At 47.1% G+C, this 24,127-nt stretch overlaps 1 non-coding gene across 1 annotated transcript; it reads left to right on the forward strand.

Annotated features, from left to right (window-relative positions):
* Positions 1–4,748: 4,748 nt before the first annotated feature.
* Positions 4,749–4,821, forward strand: trnak-uuu (transfer RNA lysine (anticodon UUU)). Its single transcript has one exon. It is a non-coding gene; the product is annotated as a tRNA-Lys (tRNA).
* The last annotated feature ends 19,306 nt before the right edge of the window (positions 4,822–24,127 follow it).

Below are 24,127 nucleotides of genomic sequence, written 5' to 3' on the forward strand. Positions count from 1 at the left end.
CATAGGCCCAGAGACCAGCCCAACCAGTTGCAGACAAAGATAGAGGGGTGCAAAATCGAGAGGTGATGTCACAGCCAAGCTGGTAAGTGGTTGGCTGTTCGACTGGTAAGTATAACTCTCTTTTAGACTGACTTTTAGATTGGTTTAATTGGCAGCGAACTACTAAGTAGCTGTTTGGTGTTCAAGTAAATTTTAGTAAGTAAATTAATTTAAGGTTTAAGTCATAGCAGGAGAGCTCAGACCCGTGTCATGCTCCTCCTGTGCTATTAGGGAAGTCAGGGACGCTTCCAGTGTGCGGGAAGTGTGTCCAGCTGCAGCTCCTGACAGATCGCATTACGGCACTGGAGCTGCGGATGGACTCACTCTGGAGCATGTGCGATGCTGAGAATGTTGTGGATCGCACATTTAGTGAGTTGGTCACACCGCAGGTAAAGGTTAGGACAGATAGTGAACGGGTGACCAAGAGACAAGGCAAGAGCAAGAAGGTAGTGCAGGAGTCCCCTGCGGTCATCTCCCTCCAAAACAGATATATCGTTCTGGATACTGTTGGGGGAGATGACTTACCAGGGGAAGGCACCAGCAGCCAGGTTCATGGCACTGTGGGTGGCTCTGCTGCACAGAAGGGTGGAAAAAAGTGTGGGAGAGCTACAGTGATAGGGGACTCTATTGTAAGGGGAATAGATAGGAGTTTCTGTGGCCGCAACCGAGACTCCAGGATGGTATGTTGCCTCCCTGGTGCAAGGGTCAAGGGTGTCTCGGTGCAGCTGCAGAGCATTCTGGAGAGGGAGGGTGAACAGACAGTTGTCGTGGTACATGTAGGTACCAACGACATAGGTAAGAAGCGGGAAGAGGTCCTACAAGCTGAATTTAGGGAGCTAGGAGTTAAATTAAAAAGTAGGACCTCAAAGGTAGTAATCTCTGGATTGCTACCAGTGCCACGTGCTCATCAGAGTAGAGGGAGCAGAATAGTTAGAATAAATACGTGGCTTGAGCAGTGGTGTAAGAGGGAGGGATTCAAATTCCTGGGACATTGGAACCAGTTCTGGGGGAAGTGGGACCTGTACAAAAGGGACGGTCGGCACTTGGGCAGGACTGGAACTGAAGTCCTAGGGGTAACATTTGCGAATGCAGTTCGGGAGTGTTTAAACTAATATGGCAGGGGGATGGGAACCTATGCAGCGAGATAGGGCGAAGTAATATGGAGTCAGAAACAGATGGTAGAAAGGTAAAAAGCAATAGTGGAAGGCCGAGTAAACAAAGGCAAGAAACAAAAAGGGCCACACTACATCATAATTCTAAAAGGACAAAGGGTGTTAGAAAAACAAGCCTGAAGGCTTTGTGTCTTAATGCAAGGAGTATCCGTAATAAGGTGGATGAATTAACTGTGCAAATAGATGTTAACAGATATGATGTGATTGGGATTACAGAGACGTGGCTCCAGGATGATCAAGGCTGGGAACTCAACATCCATGGGTATTCAACATTCAGGAAGGATAGAATAAAAGGAAAAGGAGGTGGGGTAGCATTGCTGGTTAAAGAGGAGATTAATGCAATAGTTAGGAAGGACATTAGCTTGGATGATGTGGAATCTACATGGGTAGAGCTGCAGAACACCAAAGGGCAAAAAACGTTAGTGGGAGTTGTGTACAGACCTCCAAACAGTACAGTAGTAGTGATGCTGGGGAGGGCATCAAACAGGAAATTAGGGGTGCATTCAATAAAGGTGCAGCAGTTATCATGGGTGACCTTAATATGCATATAGATAGGGCTAACCAAACTGGAAGCAATACGGTGGAGGAGGATTTCCTGGAGTGCATAAGGGATGGTTTTCTAGACCAATATGTTGAGGATCCAATTAGGGAGGAGGCCATCTTAGACTGGGTGTTGTGTAATGAGAGAGGATTAAAAAGCAATCTCGTTGTGCGAGGCCCCTTGGGAAAGAGTGACCATAATATGGTGGAATTCTGCATTAGGATGGAGAATGAAACAGTTAATTCAGAGACCATGGTCCAGAACTTAAAGAAGGGTAACTTTGAAGGTATGAGGCGTGAATTGGCTAGGATAGATTGGCGAATGATACTGAAGGGGTTGACTGTGGATGGGCAATGGCAGACATTTAGAGACCGCATGGATGAACTACAACAATTGTACATCCCAGTCAGGCGTAAAAATAAAAAAGGGAAGGTGGCTCAACCGTGGCTATCACGGGAAATCAGGGATAGTATTAAAGCCAAGGAAGTGGCATGCAAATTGGCCAGAAATAGCAGTGAACCTGGGGACTGGGAGAAATTTAGAACCAAGCAGAGAAGGACAAAGGGTTTGATTAGAGCAGGGAAAATAGAGTACGAGAGGAAGCATGCAGGGAACAGTAAGACGAACTGCAAACGTTTCTATAGATATGTAAAGAGAAAAAGGTTAGTAAAGACAAACGTAGGTCCTCTGCAGTCAGAATCAGGGGTAGTCATAACGGGGAACAAAGAAATGGCAGACCAATTGAACAAGTACTTTGGTTCGATATTCACGAAGGAGGACACAAACAACCTTCTGGATATAAAAGGGGTCAGAGGTCTAGTAAGAAGGAGGAAGTAAGGAAAATCCTTATTAGTCGGGAAATTGTGTTGGGGAAATTGATGGGATTGAAGGCTGATAAATCCCCGGGGCCTGATGGACTACAGCCCAGAGTACTTAAGGAGGTGGCCTTGGAAACAGTAGATGCATTGACAGTCATTTTCCAACATTCCATAGACTCTGGATCAGTTCCTATGGAGTGGAGGGTAGCCAATGTAACCCCATTTTTTAAAAAAGGAAGGAGAGAGAAAACAGGTAATTATAGACCGGTCAGCCTGACATCGGTAGTGGGTAAAATGATGGAATCAATTGTTAAGGATGTCATATCAGCGCATTTGGAAAGAGGTGACATGATAGGTCCAAGTCAGCATGGATTTGTGAAAGGGAAATCATGCTTGACAAATCTTCTGGAATTTTTTGAGGATGTTTCCAGTAGAGTGGACAAGGGAGAACCAGTTTATGTGGTGTATTTGGACTTTCAGAAGGCTTTCGACAAGGTCCCACACAAGAGTTTAATGTGCAAAGTTAAAGCACATGGGATTGGGGGTAGTGTGCTGACGTGGATTGAGAACTGGTTGTCAGACAGGAAGCAAAGAGTAGGAGTAAATGGATACTTTTCAGAATGGCAGGCAGTGACTAGTGGGGTACCGCAAGGTTCTGTGCTGGGGCCCCAGCTGTTTACATTGAACATTAATAATTTAGACGAGGGGATTAAATGTAGTATCTCCAAATTTGTGGATGACACTAAGTTGGGTGGCAGTGTGAGCTGCGAGGAGGATGCTATGAGGCTGCAGAGTGACTTGGATAGGTTAGGTGAGTGGGCAAATGCATGGCAGATGAAGTATAATGTGGATAAATGTGAGGTTATCCACTTTGGTGGTAAAAACAGAGAGACAGACTATTATCTGAATGGTGACAGATTAGGAAAAGGGGAGGTGCAATGAGACCTGGGTGTCATGGTACATCAGTCATTGAAGGTTGGCATGCAGGTACAGCAGGCGGTTAAGAATGCAAATGGAATGCTGGCCTTCATAGCGAGGGGATTTGAGTACAGGGGCAGTGGGGTGTTACTACAGTTGTACAGGGCCTTGGTGAGGCCACACCTGGAGTATTGTGTACAGTTTTGGTCTCCTAACTTGAGGAAGGACATTCTTGCTATTGAGGGAGTGCAGCGAAGGTTCACCAGACTGATTTCCGGGATGGCGGGACTGACCTATCAAGAAAGACTGGATCAACTGGGCTTGTATTCACTGGAGTTCAGAAGAATGAGAGGGGACCTCAGAAACGTTTAAAATTCTGACGGGTTTAGACATGTTAGATGCAGGAAGAATGTTCCCAATGTTGGGCAAGTCCAGAACCAAGGGTCACAGTCTAAGGATAAGGGGTAAGCCATTTAGGACCGAGATGAGGAGTAACTTCTTCACCCAGAGAGTGGTGAACCTGTGGAATTCTATACCACAGAAAGTTGTTGAGGCTAATTCACTAAATATATTCAAAAGGGAGTTAGATGAAGTCCTTACTACTAGGGGGATCAAGGGGTATGGCGAGAAAGCAGGAATGGGGTACTGAAGTTGCATGTTCAGCCATGAACTCATTGAATGGCGGTGCAGGCTCAAAGGGCCGAATGTCCTACTCCTGCACCTATTTTCTCTGTTTCTATGTTTCTACTCATTGGAATTCAGAAGAATAAGAGGTGATCTTATCGAAATGTATAAGATTATGAGGGGGCTTGATAAGGTGGATGCAGAGAGGATGTTTCCACTGATAGGGGAGACTAGAACTTGAGGGCATAATCTTAGAATAAGGGGTCACCCATTTAAAACAGAGATGAGGAGTAATTTCTTCTCTCGGAGGGTTGTAAATCTGTGGAATACGCTGCTTCAGAGAGCTGTGGAAGCCGGGACATTGAATAAATTTAAGACCATGACAGACAGCTTCTCGACCGCTAAGGGATTAAGAGGTTATGGGGAGAGGGCAGGGAAGTGCACCTGAGTCCATGGTCGGATCAGCCATGATGGTATTAAATGGCAGAGCAGGCTCCGAGGGGCTGTATGGCCTACTCCTGCTACTATTTCTTATGTTCTTATGTTCTTATGTTCGTCATTCGGACAGTGATCTATATTCCTGCCTATCAGGCAGAGACCGTGATTTAATTCCGCGATGGACAAAGTCAGAGCAGAGCCCGGATAGCTCAGTTGGTAGAGCATCAGACTTTTAATCTGAGAGCCTAGGGTTCAAGTTCCTGTTCGGGTGTTGCTTTTAAATCATGATTCTCAACTCCACTTTCATGCAGTACCATAAAACACTCGGGTTCGAAATTCGGTACCACCGTTTGTGAGGAGGTGATTTTACCGCCGAGCGTTAGGTGCAGGATGACATCACCACACTGGTGGCGTTAACCGGCGCAGCGTTAGCTATTGGCACCTCTGCCAAAGAACCAACTGAATTTCTGCGCAGGTGTGGACGCCGCTTACCATCGAAGGTCGGCATTTGCCGTACGTTAGCCGCCTCCCGCTCGCAGTAACAGGTGGTGGTAGAAACTGAATTTCGACCCCGAGCATTTCATCATTATCATAGGAATAGAAGTCAACCATTTACCGCCCTCCAGCCTGTTCCACCATTTATTCAGATCACGGCTGATCTGTGACCCAACTCTGTTTATAGAAACATAGAAACATAGAAAGTAGGTGCAGGCGTAGGCCTTTCAGCCCTTCGAGCCTGCACCACCATTCAATATGATCATGGCTGATCATGTAACTTCAGTACCCCATTCCTGCTTTTTCTCCATATCTCTTGATCCCTTTAGTCGTAAGGGCCACATCTAACTCCCTTTTGAATATATCTGACGAACTGGCCTCAACAACTTTCTGTGGTAGAGAAGTCCACAGGTTTACAGTTCAGTTTAAATGAGAGAAAACTGATCACTTTAAATGAGAGAAAATTTATCACTCTAATGGGGAATGCTTTACTCAAAGACAAGAGAATACACAGCAGTACAACACCTCCCACCTCCCAATTCCCCCTATCGAACTAGGTTAGGCTCCGGGGCTTCAGGGACTATGCTCACCAATCCTTCCTTGACAGTTGGTAATGGGTCGCAGTTTCGGTGTACGTTGGATATTGTCAATTCTACTTCCTCAGTTGGGTGGTGTCCGCTGATGCGGTAGGGCGCGTATTAGATTTTATGCGGTAAGTACCCACTTTCTTCCGTCAGCAGTAAGTTCTAAAGTTCTTTTGGGTAATGTGTTCCCCATTGGTAGCTCAGGGATATCTTGTAGAGCGGAAACAACTTGCGAATCTTCGGGTTTTTGTCGAGTTGTCTTCGGTTTGCAAATCGTTGGTCGATATTACCAATTTGGTTGCTGGTAATATCTTGGTGGTTGTTCCGTGAGCATCTTGCTGCCACAGCATGCTTGGTGCCCTGGTCGCTTGCGATGCTGTCTCGGTTGATGTTCTGAAGAACCAGGTTAACGAAGAACTGGTGTTCTGATCTTGAAGTCTGCCAGGTCTGAAGCATACGCAGCTGGTGTAGAAGCGGCAGTTGGTGAGAGGCGGGAGCAGCGTCGGAGTGGCCTATGAAAGGCCCAGCGGGTGTTCCACAGGCAGCGGCAGTTGGTGAGAGGCGGGAGCAGCGTCGGAGCTGCCTATGAAAGGCCCAGCGGGTGTTCCACAGGCAGCGGCAGTTGGTGAGAGGCGGGAGCAGCGTCGGAGTGGCCTATGAAAGGCCCAGCGGGTGTTCCACAGGCAGCGGCAGTTGGTGAGAGGCGGGAGCGGTGTTGGAACGGCCTATAAAAGGCCCAGCGGGTGTTCCACAGGCAGCGGCAGTTGGTGAGAGGCGGGAGCAGCGTCGGAGCAGCCTATAAAAGGCCCAGCGGGTGTTCCACAGGCAGCGGCAGTTGGTGAGAGGCGGGAGTGGTGTTGGAACGGCCTATAAAAGGCGTACCGGTGCAGCTACAGTGGGGAGAGAAGGCAAAAAAGAAGTAGAAAGTAATCAAAAGGTGACGTCACAGCCAAGGGGGTAAGTGATTGGCTGGTGATTGGTGAGTAGCTTTTCTTTTTCTTTTTTATATCAGTAAGTAAACTGTAACATTGTTGTTACCAATTTAAGTGTATCTAAGGGTTAAGGCATGGCAGGAGAGCTCGGTCACGTGTTATGCTCCTCCTTTACCATGTGGGAACTCAGGGACACTTCCGGTGTCCCTGACGACTACGTGTGTGAGAAGTGTATCCGCCTCCATCTCCTGACGGACCGCGTTGCGGAATTGGAGCTGAGGGTGGATTCACTCTGGAGCATCCACGATGCTGAGAATGACATAAGTGGCACGTGTAGTGAGTTGGTCTTACCACATGAGAAGGATCCACAGCCAGCTAGGGAATGGAAGACCAGCAGGAAGAGTTGTACAAAGAAGGTAGTGCAGGGGTCCCATGTGGTCATCCCCCTGCAAAACAGATACACTGGGGAGGGCAGCAGCAGCCAAGTTCATGGCACCGTGGCTGGCTCTGTTGCACAGGAGGGCAGGAAAAAGAGTGGGAGAGCGATAGTGATAGGGGATTCAATCATAAGGGGAATAGATAGGTGTTTCTGCGGCCGCAACCGAGACTCCAGGATGGTATGTTGCCTCCCTGGTGCAAGGGTCAAGGATGTCTCCGAGCGGGTGCAGGACATTCTAAAAAGGGAGGGAGAACAGCCAGTTGTCGTGGTGCACATTTGGTACCAATGACATAGGTAAAAAAAGGGATGAGGTCCTACGAGACAAATTTAAGGAGCTAGGAGCTAAATTAAAAAGTAGGACCTCAAAAGTAGTAATCTCGGGATTGCTACCAGTGCCACGTGCTAGTCAGAGTAGGAATCGCAGGATAGCACAGATGAATACGTGGCTTGAGCAGTGGTGCAGCAGGGAGGGATTCAACTTCGTGGGGCATTGGAACAGGTTCTGGGAGAGGTGGGACCAGGACAAACCGGATGGTCTGCACTTGGGCAGGACCGGAACCAATGTCCTAGGGGGAGTGTTTGCTAGTGCTGTTGGGGAGGAGTTAAACTAATATGGTAGGGGAATGGGAACCAATACAGGGAGACAGAGGGAAACAAAAAGGAGACAAAAACAAAAGACAGAAAAGAGATGAGTAAAAGTGGAGGGCAGATAAACCAAAGGCAAGAAACAAAAAGGCCCACTGAATATAAAGGGGCTGCAGGAGGGGTCAAAACTAAAAATCATGGTTTAAAAACTAGGATGAAAACACTCTACCTACATGCACGCAGCATTCGAAATAAAGTAAATGAGTTGACGGCACAAATCATTACAAATGGGTATGATTTGGTGGCCATTACGAAACATGGTTGCAGGGTGGCCAAGACTGGGAATTAAACATACAGGGGTATCTGACGATTCAGAAAGATAGACAAGAAGGGAAAGAAGGTGGGGTAGCTCTGTTCATAAAAGATGATATCAGGGCAGGGGGGGGGGGGGGGGGGGTGATATTGGTTCCAATGAACAAAATGTTGAATCATTGTGGGTGGAGATTAGAGATAGTAAGGGGAAAAAGTCACTGGTCGGCGTAGTTTATAGACCCCCAAATAATATCTTCACGGTGGGGCAGGCAATAATCAAGGGAATAATGGAGGCATGTGAAAAAGGAACGGCAGTAGTCATGGGGGATTTTAACCTACATATCGATTGGTCAACTCAAATCGCACGGGGTAGCCTGGAGGAGGAATTCATAGAATGCATACGGGATTGTTTCTTAGAACAGTATGTAACAGAACCTACAAGGGAGCAAGCCATCTTCATTCTGGTCCTGTGTAATGAGACAGGAAAAATAAACGATCTCCTAGTAAAAGATCCTCTCGGAATGAGTGATCACAGTATGGTTGAATTTGTAATATAGATTGAGGATGAGGAAGTTGTGTCAGAAACGAGCGTACTATGCTTAAACAAAGGGGACTCCAGTGGGATGAGGGCAGAGTTGGCTAAAGTAGACTGGAAACACAGACTAAACGGTGGCACAATTGAGGGTCAGTGGAGGACTTTTAAGGAGCTCTTTCATAGTGCGCAACAAAAATATATTCCAGTGAAAAAGAAGGGCGGCAAGAGAAGGGATAACCAGCCGTGGATAACCAAGGAAATAAAGGAAAGTATCAAATCAAAGACCAATGCGTATAAGGTGGCCAAGGTTAGTGGGAAACTAGAAGATTGGGAACATTTTAAACGACAGCAAAGAATGACTAAGAAAGCAATAAAGAAAGGAAAGATAGATTACGAAGGTAAACTTGCACAAAACATAAAAACAGATAGTAAAAGCTTTTACAGATATATAAAACGGAAAAGAGTGACTAAAGTAAATGTTGGTCCCTTAGAAGATGAAAAGGGGGATTTAATAATGGGAAATGTGGAAATGGCTGAGAGCTTAAACAATTATTTTGCTTCCGTCTTCACAGTGGAAGACACAAAAACCATGCCAAAATTTGCAGGCCACAGGAATGTGGGAAGGGAGGACCTTGAGACAATCACTATCACTAGGGGGGTAGTGCTGGACAGGTTAATGGGACTCAAGGTAGACAAGTCCCCTGGTCCTGATGAAATGCATCCCAGGGTATTAAAAGAGATGGCGGAAGTTATAGCAGATGCATTCGTTATAATCTACCAAAATTCTCTGGACTCTGGGGAGGTACCAGCGCATTGGAAAGCAGTTAATGTAACGCCTCTGTTTAAAAAAGGGGGCAGGCAAAAGGCAGGTAACTATAGGCCGGTTAGTTTAACATCTGTAGTGGGGAAAATGCTTGAAACTATCATTAAGGAAGAAATAGCGGGACATCTGGATAGGAATAGTGCAATCAAGGAGACGCAGCATGGATTCATGAAGGGGAAATCATGTTTAACTAACTTACTGGAATTCTTTGAGGATATAACGAGCATGGTGGATAGAGGTGTACCGATGGATGTGGTGTATTTAGATTTCCAAAAGGCATTCGATAAGGTGCCACACAAAAGGTTATTGCAGAAGATAGAGGTACGCGGAGTCAGAGGAAATGTATTAGCATGGATAGAGAATTGGCTGGCGAACAGAAAGCAGAGAGTCGGGATAAATCGGTCCTTTTCCGGTTGGAAATCAGTGGTTAGTGGTGTGCCACAGTGATCAGTGCTGGGACCACAACTGTTTACAATATACATAAATGACCTAGAAGAGGGGACAGAGTGTAGTGCAACAAAATTTGCAGATGACACTAAGATTAGTGGGAAAGCGGGTTGGGTAGAGGACACAGAGAGGCTGCAAGGAGATTTGGATAGGTTAAGCGAATGGGCTAATGTTTGGCAGATGGAATACAATGTCGGAAAGTGTGAGGTCATCCACCTTGGGAAAAAAAACAGTAAAAGGGAATATTATTTGAATGGGGAGAAATTACAACATGCTGAGGTACAGAGGGACCTGGGGGTCCTTGTGCATGAATCCCAAAAGGTTAGTTTGCAGGTGCAGCAGGTAATCAGGAAGGCGAATGGAATGTTGGTCTTCATTGCGAGAGGGATGGAGTACAAAAGCAGGGAGGTCCTGCTGCAACTGTATAAGGCATTGGTAAGGCCGCACCTGGAGTACTGCGTGCAGTTTTGGTCACCTTACTTAAGGAAGGATATACTAGCTTTGGAAGGGGTATAGAGACGATTCACTAGGCTGATTCCAGAAATGAGGGGGTTACCTTATGATGATAGATTGAGTAGACTGGGTCTTTACTTGTTGGAGTTCTGAAGGATGAGGGGTGATCTTATAGAAACATTTAAAATCATCAAGATAGAGGCAGAGAGGCTGTTTCCACTGGTCGGGGAGACTAGAACTAGGGGGCACAGCCTCAAAATACGGAGGAGCCAATTTAAAATCGATTTGAGAAGGAATTTCTTCTCCCAGAGGGTTGTGAATCTGTGGAATTCTCTGCCCAAGGAAGCAGTTGAGGCTAGCTCATTGAATGTTTTCAAGTCAAAGATAGATAGATTTTTAACCAATAAGGGAATTAAGGGTTACGTGGAGAGGGCGGGTAAGTGGAGCTGAGTCCACGGCCAGATCAGCCATGATCTTGTTGAATGGCGGAGCAGGCTCGAGGGGCTAGATGTCCTACTCCTGTTCCTAATTCTTATGTTCTTATGTTCTTATGTTCCTGCTGGCTGTAAAAACAGGCCTTAATTATACTTTGAGAGACTTCCTTATCTGTGCCCCAAATCAACCTTGGTTCTTTGTTTAAGTTTTGCAGCCCAGCTAACTGAAACTTGATTAAGTTTTAATCTGGCATTGATAGACTTTTCTGAGTTGATGAGCTCCTGCCCATTGTGATGGCACTGCTTTTTGCTTTCGGAAGCCTGGCCTGAGCCAGATATTTCTATGCCTATTGAAAAGGTGTTAGAATATGTATGTGACATTTGGGTCCTTTGGGTGGGGTGGATAATGTTCCTTCCGTGGTCGATGGTTGAAATGCTAAGTTCCCAGACACCAATGTCCAAACTGGCCTTTTAGAGATTGACCCCACCCCTTTTCTTGCAGACCCAACATTCACCTTTTAAAAATCGCAAACTTGGTTAAAACTCGTAGATTTCTTCCATAAGCATTTTAGGATCCCAAACTTTCTGTTTGATAGTCCCAAATCGAATTTCCTTTTCAATGAGTCCAAACACTGAGGGGTTTCCACGAATTTTTCAATCCTACAGTTTCCCCTTGATACTCTACATGCTAGAGTGTCATGCTAGCTGAGCAAAGTTCCTGATTCACGAGAGCCAACCTTCCCCTGTAATTTACCTAGCTAAACCCAAACGTACATTCCCCTTTGAAATGTGTTACTGTTTACAGGGAAATTCAGTCATAAGTTAATTACAACATAGAGGGGGTCCAACACCCCTCCATTACTCCAGTTTCACAAAGATACACGGCAAAACACACATAGTAAAAACCTTTTAACACTTGACCTCTGCGTTTTTTTTTACAGCGGGCGGAATCTAAACCAGACCTCACCGGGTGACTGCGAATTTTCTGCAGTGCCCTGTCATATTTTGTGTTTTCCTCCCTGATACAACCCTTAAATTCAGCTAGGGCTCGTCCAGCACCCTCTGGTGCTGGGACCGACGACCTCTGCCTCTCACCCTGCAGGTAGTACAACATCGATAAAGAATAATCGCGAGCTGGCAGATAACTAAAATGTGGGAAGCAATTCTGATCCCAGCTGGGACCTCTATATTTCTGAAAATATCCCACCAGGGTGGAACTGTGATCTCCAGCATTTTTCTCCCTATCTCAATTGCTTTCTGTTCTAGAGTGTAGAAATGTTTCTGTGATATTACTACAGCTTCCAGTGGGGTGGTAAGATGTTCGGGTAGAGGAGGGATTTCGTAACCAAAATGTGCAACATAGTCTTGCAGGTTTGTTATGTTGTCACTCACAGTGAGGTGAACAGTGGAGGGTTCAGGAATGGGGACAATCCGTTCCTGGGCCACTTGAACTTCTGCCTCGGGTTTAAAACAGAAACTGCTGTCACTCACCGGACACCAAAAGTGTTGTCCATGCTGGTAGTGGGATGCACTGGTGGTGACACAATATGTCCCACCCCCTATGTATGCTACCTGTGGAGGAACATGGTCCTATGCCATTACCTCCATGGTACAGTTGATGGGCTGTGCGCCAGCAGCTTTAAACCCACACTGTGACATGGAATAGGCATTCAAGTGCTGGGGACACAGTATTATGTGTGCAGCCTGGCTCCGGCACCCGGAGAGGTCAGTACCCGTCATAGCGTGCTCCCACTTTATGACATAAGGTGGGACCGCTGTGAAATGAACGTGTGCACCTCCTTGAATGACTCCAATGTTCTCCACCCTGTATATAGGTGCGGGTCGGGCTGTCCCACCCATGACCGGCATCCTTAATACTATCCCCATGATGATGTGATTAGAATGCCCGCAATCTACTGGGACAGGGTAGGCTTCAGAAGCTCGACGGAGCTGGCACAGGCTTAGTTTATTACTGTACAGGTGGAGGGCTGCGAGGTGCTTGTTACTGATCCAGGAGGGGACTAAACCTTGTTTTAAATCTTCCTGGTTGTTACGGCCCTCACCCAACAACCATGCCCCATACAGCACGCACACCTCGTTCTGTGCAGCCTGGTCAGAAGCATTTCTATCCTCCTATATGAGTGTATTCACTGTCTGTGCATGTTTTTCCAGCTCAGCCACAATTTCTTTTAAATGGACTGTCACAGCCTGGTCCTCGTGTAGCTCTGAGCCTACTACTATGTTTTCCTCTTTTAGGATCTTTCTCAGTTGGTTCTTTAGACCATTTATCTGCGTTTGCAGTTCTATATTATCTATGCTATTAACAATACCCGTTCCTGTACTTAACACTGTGGCTACATCATTCCAGGTCCCTCTTCTCTGCTTCCCGGACCCCACACTATTCCCAATTCCTGAAACATCACTTTTAACAGAGCTTCATAAAGCTTCTCCATCTTATTCGGGCACCGCACAGGCAGGTGGACTTCAGTCAGGTTCAGGATCACGGATGCCACGGAGTAGTGCACGTTCTGAAACAAACCGTTGTCAGTGGGGATTAACACCAACCCATTCCCTGGGACACCTATCTACAGTCGTCTGCACCATCGGGGCTCTGGGCGGGGGCTTCCTGGTGTATGAGATGAGCTCTGTGGTGTTGCTGGTGTTCGGGGGATTTGGGATCACACAGACATTGGGCCTCAAACCCACACAGACAAGACAGACAAGACATGACATGGATCCCTTGTTTCTCCTTCCACCACCTTTCTCAACACAATCTCGTATTTTTGGCTCAATTCATTCCTATTAAGACAAAAAATGAAAGAAAAATCTTTTGCTCTGTTGGGGCTGCCCCCTCACAGATCCGTCTCCAGTTATTCACACTTTTTTCATCTTAAAATCAATTTAGCTAAGTCAAATGTCCAGCTTTTGTGATCTAAATTACTGGAGTTCACACAGCACTGCCCCATCCAGGTTCAAGTTCAGATACACCTTGAGGTCATTTCCATATAAATCAATTACACCTCTCCGGTAATTGCCTCCTTGAAAGATAAAGAAAAGAACATCCATTGTGGCTTTTCTGTCCGCCCAATGGGTTAATTCACCCAGCTATTCCCCGCTTATTGTTACTGAGGAAAAACATTCACTCAAAATATAACTTACATTAAAACTTCAAAATTTTACAAATGCTCGGAATAATTATTTCACTCTTGACAAGGTGTTGCTTTCTGCTTGTACAGAGTGTTGCTTTTTTTTTGAAAGTTCGACAAACACGCATACTAATGCATGGTATCATACATACCAATAGCTTACATATTATAATGGTTCTCGCCTTCATGCATAATAGCAGCACACAGCCTTTTCTCCACTGGTCACATTCTTGAATTGGTCGGAAAATTTTTATTTAAAAATACCAAATATATGTGATTGCCTCATGTCCGGAACTAGAGGTTTTTCACACAATTTAAACCAACCAAAATTCCACCATGGCCATAATGAAAGTTTGGTTTTCCCAGGTTAATTAACCTCAATTCCAAGTTAATTCAAACCAGTTTCAAACTAACCAGTGCCAGTTGAAAAAACTATACAGACACACACTCACTTAAAGACAAATTACAAACCATCCACATGCTTTTAACTTTACCATTCACACTGAAACATCAGAGATTTTTAGTCCAGCATTTCTCCACCCGTGCTGTAATGTGGCCACTAACATTTGTACTGGGTCGTCGGCTGCCTTCCTGTGGCTCTGTTTTGCCTCAGCACCCTCGTAACCTGGCTTCCCTCCTTTCGAGGGCCTACAATTCCGGCTCCAGTGTCCCAAATTCCCACAGTTATAACACTCTTGGGATTGACCCACATTACCTCCCTCTTGTCTCCCTGTGCCCATAGTGTTCCCAGCGTGCAGGGTGTATAAATCTGATTTGTCTACTTTGCCAAAATCTAACTCGTAACATTTCTTGAACATTTCTCTGAGTAGGGCCTGGTATAGCTGCTCCATTTCCTTTGGGCACCATGCAGGTAAGTGTACTTCTGTAAGGTTTAAGATGACTGAAGCTACTGCATAGTGTATCCCCTGGTATTCCTCGATGTCACCTCTGAGACCCGTACTCGCCCCCATTATGGCAAGCAGGAGCAAAGCCCCTCTCATCATTCGGTTCCTTCCCTGTAGGGACACAAAATAGATAGCCTTGCCCTTGAGAAAAACAGTTCTCTGGCTTGGCAAAGGTGATCATGTTCTACAATCCAACTTGAACTTTAAAATTTTAAAATTTCTAACATCTAAACTTAACTCCCCAAAATATTTAAAACACCCTTAAAATGGTATAGTAACTATGTACATTCACCACCCGTCTCCGGGTGGCCAGGCTAAATCCTGTTCTGCTTCTTCCTTTTGCGGCTTGTATGGCTGGATGTAAGGTGGTCTGTACCACAGGACCCGGAGAACTGGGGGTTCCTCTGAGTGCCAGATGATTGGGGGAATGGCACCTCCGGTACTACAGCACACTACCCCCCTCTGAGTAGCTGCTGGGTCCATGTCGTTCCCTGTGAGTTCCGTGCAACCTGAGGCTGCAGACTGGGGACTCTCAGTTGGTGTCTGGTACCACCACTACCTCTCCCGTGAGTCCCTCACCGCCGAAGGCTGCTGGCTGGGGGGTCCCTGTCCGTAGAACGGTTCACTGTTCCCAATGGTAGCGGGATGGAGAACGACACAGCCTGTTCGTTCCCTGTGAAACCCACTAGACTCTACGGGACCCCGTTACATAGTGGTGAGGCGGCTGGGTTATCTGCGTATACAATGGTGCTTGAGGCTCCAGTATCTAGCAGATAGGTCCCTGTCACCTTCTCCACCTCCATCTTAACGCATGGTCTCTTGTATTCTAGGGGACACAGGTACACAGACGGCGCCGGTTCTAGTCATGGGTCGGGATTTGGCGGGGCGGATGGGGTTCCCCTCCCGATGGCCGTAGCTACCTTCCCTGGGCCGTCCAATACGGATCGGAGCGCGGCCAAGAACTCCTCGAAAGAAGAGGGAGAGTTCTGCGCTCCGGGTCTGGGTCCGGCCTTTTGGGCAAGTGCTGGGGGTTCCTTAGCTACGTTATCCTTCCAAGGGTTCCGATAATCCTTTCTCCAATGCCCACTTTTCCTGCACCTAAAGCACCTAGCTTGGTGTCGGAAGGGATACCCCCTACATGGTGCCATACCCTCTTTGCTTGATGGGGCCTTAACTCATGTACCCTCCCCTTGGGTGCGTTCTCCTCTGTCCCTTGGCCGCTCCTAAAAGCCAGGGTTAGTTGCCTAATCACTGTCTCCTCGGTGGCGTTGGGATCCCTAGGATCGAATCACAGCTTGGCTTTGGCCTTCACCCATTACAAACTGTTTGCCACCAGGCTCCGGAACCAGTGGGCCCTCTCATCCCGGGTCAAGTGATCCCGGTTGAGGATTCCACTGCAGGCGCTCTCGTAGATGGGCCACAGCCTGTCTGTGAAAGCTTGTGGGGTTTCCCCTGCCTGTTGCATCGTCTTCTCCACTCGGGAGAAGGGACCCCCATCGTTGAGGCCCATAACCTCCAGGATTTCTTCCTGGATGGCCGCAGATGTACTTTGCCCCCTCTTAGTGTTTGTGGAGAGAGACTGGTACAATCTACTGTCCAGGGAGAATAGGAGCATTTTTGCTGTTTCGGAAGTCATAGAAACATAGGCCCCAAGTTTCCAGCCGTGCCAAAAACGGCGCAGGCCCAAGCTGCACGCCTGTTCTTCGCGCCTAAAAGTCGCATGAAAAAAACTGCGAGATTCTCCGGCTCCTCGGAGCTCGATCTCAGCTTGGCGCGGCGCGCACTTCACAGCAAGGGGCAGGGCCAAACACTTGCGCCGATTCTGTAAGCAGTGGGGGGGCGGGTCTAATTTAAATGAGCTAACGTCGTGCCGGCAACCCTGCGCGTGCGCGTTGGAGAGTGCACGTATGCGCAGTGTCAAACAAACATTGGCACTCGGCCATTTTTAAAGGGACTGGAGAAAAAGTGAGGATTTGTCTCTTGGACCCCTGGAAAGGCTTGTGATTTAATTTTTGTGATATTTTTGTGTGCGAGGGACTGCTTTTAGCAGCACTGTTGAATAAATCACCTGTTGAAATCAGTGAGTTCAGCTTTTCACTGCTAAACTTGCAGAACAGGTGCTGCATTGGTGCATGCAAATTAAGGACTGAGTGTTTTGAGAAATAAGAGTGCCAATTCAACTTTGCAATGGATCAACGTCCACCAAGAACAAAGAATTTCTTGCATGAGGAAGTGGAGATATTAGTCAACGTCATTGAGCAGAGATGGCAGGAGCTAGATACCAGCAACAGAGGTCGCATAAAAGTGCTACCTAAAGAAATGAAGAAACGCTGGAACCAAGTTGCAGAAGATTACTGCGCAGTGGTGCATACCCTGAGATCTGGAAGTAAGTGTAAAAAGAAATGGCACGACCTTGGTCAAGTAGTTAGTTAAGTAATATTTCCCATTTTTAATTTAATCGTAATTGTAACCTGGCTATCTGTATGTCCCACCTTGCAGACTGACACACTCTGTAAAAAGTTATATTTTACTCTTTGCAGAAGAAATTGTCCCACAACAAAAGGGAGGTAACTCGTACAGGAGGAGGTGTGCCCAATCTGCATCCACTGACATCCTTGGAACAAAGGGTAGCTGCTATGATGAGTCGTACATGGAGAAAAGCAATCAGTACAGCACAAGCTGGGCCCGCACGCAAGGAAAAGGACAAGTCCTGAAAATGCATCGTGGCCCTTTAAATCAACCTGCTGCCTGGCCTGCTATGTGTGAGAGTACTCATGCCACCCATCCGGCCCTCTCCCTTGCTGTTAAACATTTGACTGTTCTGATGTATTTTGCAGAACATGATGATGATGATGACAATGCTGCTGAGGATCCTGAGGGTACAGAACAAGAACCAGTACAACCAGCTGCGGACGAACCAGACTGGATGATGGCAGCGATGACTGAAATGTCTGCAGGGGAGAGCTTCCAAATTAATGTTTATGAGCCCCCATCAAGGGGCATCAGAGTTTCAACCCCAGCATAGGTTTTGGTTCTACCTTCCATGGTTTTGATTCCGATGTTGCGGGTCCCAGTGCTGCTGCTGATATCATGGAGCAGTTTACACCCATTCGCCCACCATCCCAGCCCACGGCTCGCACTCGAGTGCTGTAGACTGGAACACCGAGCGTCCCACCGTCCCAGCCCGTGCCTCTCCCTCTAGTTCTGCCGTCTGGAACACAGAGTGTCCCACCATCCCAACCCGTGCCTCCCTCTCTAGTACAGCCATCTGGAACACCGAGCGTCCCACCGCCCCAGCCCGTGTCTCCCTCTCCAGTACTGCCATCTGCAACACAGAGCGTCCCACCATCCCAGCCCGTGTCTCCCTCTCTAGTACTGCCGTCTGGAACACCAAGCGTCCCACCATCCCAGCCCGTGTCTCCCTCTCTAGTACTGCCGTCTGGAACACCAAGCGTCCCACCGTCCCAGCCCGCGCCTCCCTGTGTAGTGGTGCCACGAGGCAGACTCAGGCAGAGGAGAAGGAGATTGGAGACACGCTCTCCTGAGATGCAGCGTGCAACAGATGCGGCTCGGGTTGTGGCATTGGGTATGGAGACCAATGAGCTTACCCGATCACTCATCGGTGGTGTCAGTGCAGTGGGTGAAGAGTTGACGGGCCTGACGGGAGAAATAGCAGTAATGACACGGGAACTTCGGGAGGGAATGTCCGAGGGAGTGCAATCGACAGCACAGGCCGTCAGGGTGGACCTGGTTGAGGTAGCTGCTGCAATAAGGGCACACAGTCTGGCCAATCAAATGACACCCCCATGAGGAAGTGAACATTCACTGAGATGTGGATGAGACATGGTTGCAGCCTTTCTTTGCTGCTTTTGTTCTTGTTCTTGATGTAGCTGTAGTAGCGTTTTTCAAATTGAAGTTTTGTAAGTTTTGTAACTTTACAACTTATAAGGGATCTTATGGTTTTTAAGTGATCTTATAGTGTAAATGCTCTCACATTTTTTTGTATCTTATTTAATTTTTCACCTAAAAAGTGATCTTGAAGTTTAAGTGTTCTTCAGAGTGTAAGATTTTTCACAATGAAACTGTTTTGTAAGTTTTGTAACTTTACAACATATAAGTGATCTCAGGGTTTTCAAGTGATCTTATAGTATAAATGCTCTCACATTCTGTAACTTATTTAATTTTGCATCTAAAAAGTGATCTTGAAGTTTAAGTGATCTTAGAGTGTAAAATCTTTTACATAGAAATTGTTTTGTAACTTTTGTAACTTTACAAGTTTATAAGTGATCTTAAAGTTTTTAAGTGATCTTCAAGAGTCATATTAAAAAGTATAGTTTGAGACAACAAATATTTTATTAGAGTGACGTTAACTTTTCAATAAAATATTTTTTCATTAAAACTGTTTCATGTTCCATTAACACAACACAACGTAGGAACAACTGCAAAGAATAAACATGTCCATGCGCAACAGTGGTCACAGAGCCCTCAGGCATCAGTAGTTGAAGCGTTCACGGATGAGCTGCAGGCGCAGGGCTCGAGCAATCGTTAAAGGGGCACGATGGACGGCCCTCCTCCGACCTCATGCTCTGGCATCAGTCACTTGCAAGCTTTCCTGATTGTTGTCATCATCCACATCCTGCTGTTCCGTAATATTATCATCATGCACTGGACCCTCACGTAGATCTTCTGGTTCCACTACCAGCCCCTGTTGCCTCATGATGGCTAAGTTATGAAGCATGCAGCTCACAACAGTGAAGTGACCGGCAATCTGAGGAGAGTATTGCAAGTGTCCTCCAGAATGGTCCAGGCATCGGAATCGCTGTTTCAATATGCCAATAGTCCTCTCAATGATGCTGCGCGTCGCAATGTGCGCCATGTTGTATTAACGGTCAGCTTCTGTCCGTGTCACGCGTAGGGGCGTCATGAGCCAGGTGGTCAGGCCGTACCCTTTGTCTCCCAGTAGCCAGCTCTGCCCTTCTGGCTGCTGCTGAAACATGTCAGATAGAACACTGTCGCGTAGGATGAACGCATCGTGGGTGCTGCCAGGGTATCTCGCATCGACTGACATGATGCGCTGCTTGTCGTCACACACGAGCTGCACATTGATAGAGTGGAAACCTTTCCTATTTCAGTACTGCTCAGAATCCTCCGCAGGTGCTCGCAAGGCTCTGTGGGTACAATCAATGCAGCCCTGTACTTTTGGGAAGCCGGCAATCCTGAAGAAGCCCACAGCCCTCTCATGGATCGCTTGTGCGGCCATTGGCAAATTGATGAAGTCATTCCTTCGCGCACACAGTGCAGCCGTGACCTGGTAAATGCAGGCATGTATTGCACGTTGAGAGATGGCACACACATCTCCAGTTGTAGTCTGAAACGATCCCGAGGCATAGAAAGAAAGTGCAGCTGTTACCTTCACTGCAACAGACAAGGCAGTTGGCGTTCTGCTTCTGGGCTGCAAATCTGCTCTCAGCATATCACAGATCTCAGTGACAACTTCTCTGTGGAAACGCAGCCTTTTCACACAATCAGCCTCGCTCATGTCCAGGTACGAGCGCCTGGCTCGATATTGTCGACGTGGGTAAGGTCTCCTGCCCATCAATCTACGGGCTACGACGTTCCTGGTGCGGTGAGCTCTAATCAATTCTCTCCTATGCAGTGAATTGATGGCAAACCATTGCATAATACGTGGTGTTGACAATGCAGCACCCATTCTGCAAATTTAAATATAAAACTGTCGATGTGGCAGCCTCTCCCTGTCCAAATGGCCTCAGTCCTCCTCAAAGCTCGAAGGCTGCTGCTGTATCTTCGGCTGCCGTCGAGCCACTGACGCCGCCCCTAAAGCGTGGCCGAATAGCCTCAACCCCCTTGAAAAGCTGCGTGCGTCCGGTGTTGATTCTTCGGCTGCCGGCCACTAACAGAATGAAGGCCTGCCTGAAGCACCGCAGCTCAGCTCGAAGGCTGCTTGCTGCCGCTGTTGGGGCTGCCATTGAGACACTGACGCCCCACCCCTGCCTGTCTCCAACATGAAAGGCCTGCCTGAAGCACAGCAGCTCGAAGGCTGATGCTGTTTCACACAGGTAGGAACATGGTTTATTTAATCTTTTCTTTGCTTATAAATTTTTATTCAGGTTGGATTTATTTGTATAATATTTGTATAAGTATAACTAAGGATTGATTGTAGAATTTAATGACTTTCCTTCCCCCCCGCCCCCTTGTTCCCTACGCCTGATTTGTAACCTACGCCTGATTTTCTAAAGTGTAGACAAGGTTTTTTCGAACGTACAAAAATCTTCACTTACTCCATTCTAATTAATTTGGAGTAAGTTTTCACTGCCTAAACTTTGAAAACAGGCGTAAGTGGCCGGACACGCCCCCTTTTGAAAAAAAATTCTGTTCCAAAGTGAAACTGTTCTAACTGACTAGAACTGGAGCAAACTAAATGAATTCAAATTTCTAAGATACTCCGTTCTAAACCAGTTGCTCCAAAAAATCAGGAGCAACTCAGGCCGAAACTTGGCCCCACAGAAACATAGAAAATAGGCGCAGGAGTAAGCCATTCGGCCCTTCGAGCCTGCACCGCCATTCAATGAGTTCATGGCTGAACATGCAACTTCGTCGCACCGATTGATGCCTGCCGCTTGGTCCACTTCCATAAAGTGAACCGAAGGGTCCACTTTATGGGTGAGCTTGTCCAGGTGGGCTACCATGGTTCTAAGCTGCTGAGTGCTGTGGGGGACCACAAAGTTACTTTCGAGGGGCCCTGCCACCCCACCGAGAGTGGGCGCACCGTACCTCTGCTGCCGTACCGGGCACATCGGCCCTGATCCTGGCCCTTGTCGTACTTGTGTCACTCCCACCTCTCCCTGCTGCCAAGCCGAGTTACAACCCGACGCCACAGGTGGTGATGCAGCATCCCCGTCTGCCCTGCAAACTGTTCGCCCCTCCTGCTGCCAAACCGGGATAAGTCCCCATGCCACAGGTACTGGGTGAATGTCCCTCTCCGCTCGCCCCTCCTGCTGCCTGACCGGGCTAAGCCCCGGTGCCACAGATACTGAGTGAACGGTTCCCCCCTGCTCTTCCAGGTCTGCCCGAGCTGTACTCGGGTTTATTAGGCAGAACATGCCTTTGACCTCAGAAAGAGCAAAGTTTAGACTCTCAATTTGCTTTTGGCAGGGACCGTGGTCTCCAGTCTCGAACCCTCTGCTGCTTGCTACCTTACAAGCGGCCTGTACATCCTTTAACTTCTCCTCTTGCTCTTTAATTATCCTGGTGAGGCAGGTGTTTTCCTCCCGCAACACCAGTTCTTGACCCTACGCTTCAGTGACCTGGCATTGAAGGTAATCCTGGCAGTTTCTATGTGTTTCCACTAACTGTAGTTTCCCTTGCTTTTGCTTGGCTAACTCCTCAAATAATCTCTCCCCCATGATAGCTTTGGAACTCGAGTGTTCCTCGGTCTCCCTGAGGTCTGCCTCCAGCGACTCGACATTCTTGTCCAATTGCTAGACCTGTCAGTGTAGGCAGACTAACCATATTGCTTTCTCCACAGAGCGCTTATGGTCCTTACTCTCAGTCCATTTCGCTGCAGCGTCCACAGGACGCTCAGCGCGCAATAGGTTCAGTACCCATTTCTTTGTTATATTGACTTTCTTGAATATGTAAGAGGAAATCCTCTCTTCCATTTTGCTTCTTTCCTCAAAAACAGTGTCTACTGCATGACACCCTTTTGACCAAGCTCCTACCTGGCTCGCCATTCTGTAGGGGGTGGTGTGTGGGGTCAGTTTACCTCCCCTGACCCAGAGCAGTTGCAAGTCGCTCCCACTCCTTGGTTCTCAAGCCTGGATTTATTAATCAGGGTGTGATAAAGTACAGCAGGCAACTGTTTTGTACAAAGAACTGTATGGTTTTTATTCAAGAAGAACGAATACACCTTTTATCACTTTAGATGAGAGAAAACTTGTCACTTTATATGAGAGAAAACCTATCACTTTAAAAGAGAGAAAACTTATCACTCTAATGGGGAATCCTTTACTCAAAGACAAGAGAATACACAGCAGTACAACACCTCCCACCTCCCAATTCCCCCTATCTAACTAGGTTAGGCTCTGGGGCTTCAGGGACTATGCTCACCAATCCTTCCTTGACAGTCGGTAATGGGTCATGGTTTTGGGGTGCGTTGGATTTTATCGATTCTGCTAGCCGTACCCCAAACGTAGGAGAGGACGTCTTGCTGCGTGTTCCCCAGTTGGGTGGTGTCCGCTGATGCGGTAGGGCGCGTATTGGATTTATGGGGTAAGTACCCACTTTCTTCCTTCAGAAGTAGATTTTAAAGCTCCTTTAGATAATGTTTTACCCGTTGGTAGCTCAGGGATAGCTTGTAGAGTGCAAACAGCTTGCGAATCTTCAGGTTTTCGTCGAGTTGACTTCGGTTTGGAAATCGTTGATTGCGTTGGCTCAATATTACTAATTTGGTTGCTGGTAATATCTTGGTGGTTGTTCCATGAACCTCTTGTTGCCACAGCATGCTTGGTGTCCTGGTCGCTTGCGATGCTGTCTTGGTTGATGTTCTGAAGAACCAGGTTAACGAAGAACTGGTGTGCTAATCTTGAAGTCTGCCAGGTCTGAAGCATACGCAGCTGGTGGACAAGCAAAGTTTCCTGCTGGCTGTAAAAACAGGCCTTAATTATACTTTGAGAGACTTCCTTATCTGTGCCACAAATCAATCTTGGTTCTTTGTTTAAGCTTTGCAGCCCAGTTAACTGAAACTTGATTAAGTTTTAATGTGGCGTTGATAGACTTTTCTGAGTTGATGAGCTCTTGTCCATTGTGATAGCACTGCTTTTTGCTTTCGGAAGTCTGGCCTGAGCCAGATATTTCTATGCCTGTTGAAAAGGAGTTGGAATATGAATGTGACATTTGGGTCCTTTGCGTGGGGTGGATAATGTTTCTTCCGTGGTCGATGGTTGAAATGCTAAGTTCCCAGACACCAATGTCCAAACTGGCCTTTTAGAGATTGACCCCACCCCTTTTCTTGCAGACCCAACATTCACCTTTTAAAAATCCCAAACTGGGTTAAAACTCGTAGATTTCTTCCATAAGCATTTTAGGATCCCAAACTTTCTGTTTGCTAGTCCCAAATTGAATTTCCTTTTCAATTAGTCAAAACACGGAGGTTTCCACAAATTTTTCAATCCTACAACAGAGATAGACAGCTTCTCGAGCGCGAAGGGATGAAGAGGTTATGGGGAGAGGGCAGGGAAGTGTACCTGAGTCCATGATCGGATCAGCCATGATGGTATTAAATGGCAGAGCAGGCTCCGAGGGGCTGTATGGCCTACTCGTGCTACTATTTCTTATGTTCTTATGTTCCTCGTTAGTACAGTGATCAATATTCCTGCCTATCATACAGGAGACTGGGATTTAATACCGCGATGGGCAAAGGTTGAACAGAGACTGGATAGCTCAGTCGGTAGAGAATCAGACGTTTCAG

This window comes from Pristiophorus japonicus, chromosome 5 (assembly GCF_044704955.1).
Source record: "Pristiophorus japonicus isolate sPriJap1 chromosome 5, sPriJap1.hap1, whole genome shotgun sequence".
NCBI lineage: Eukaryota > Metazoa > Chordata > Chondrichthyes > Pristiophoridae > Pristiophorus > Pristiophorus japonicus.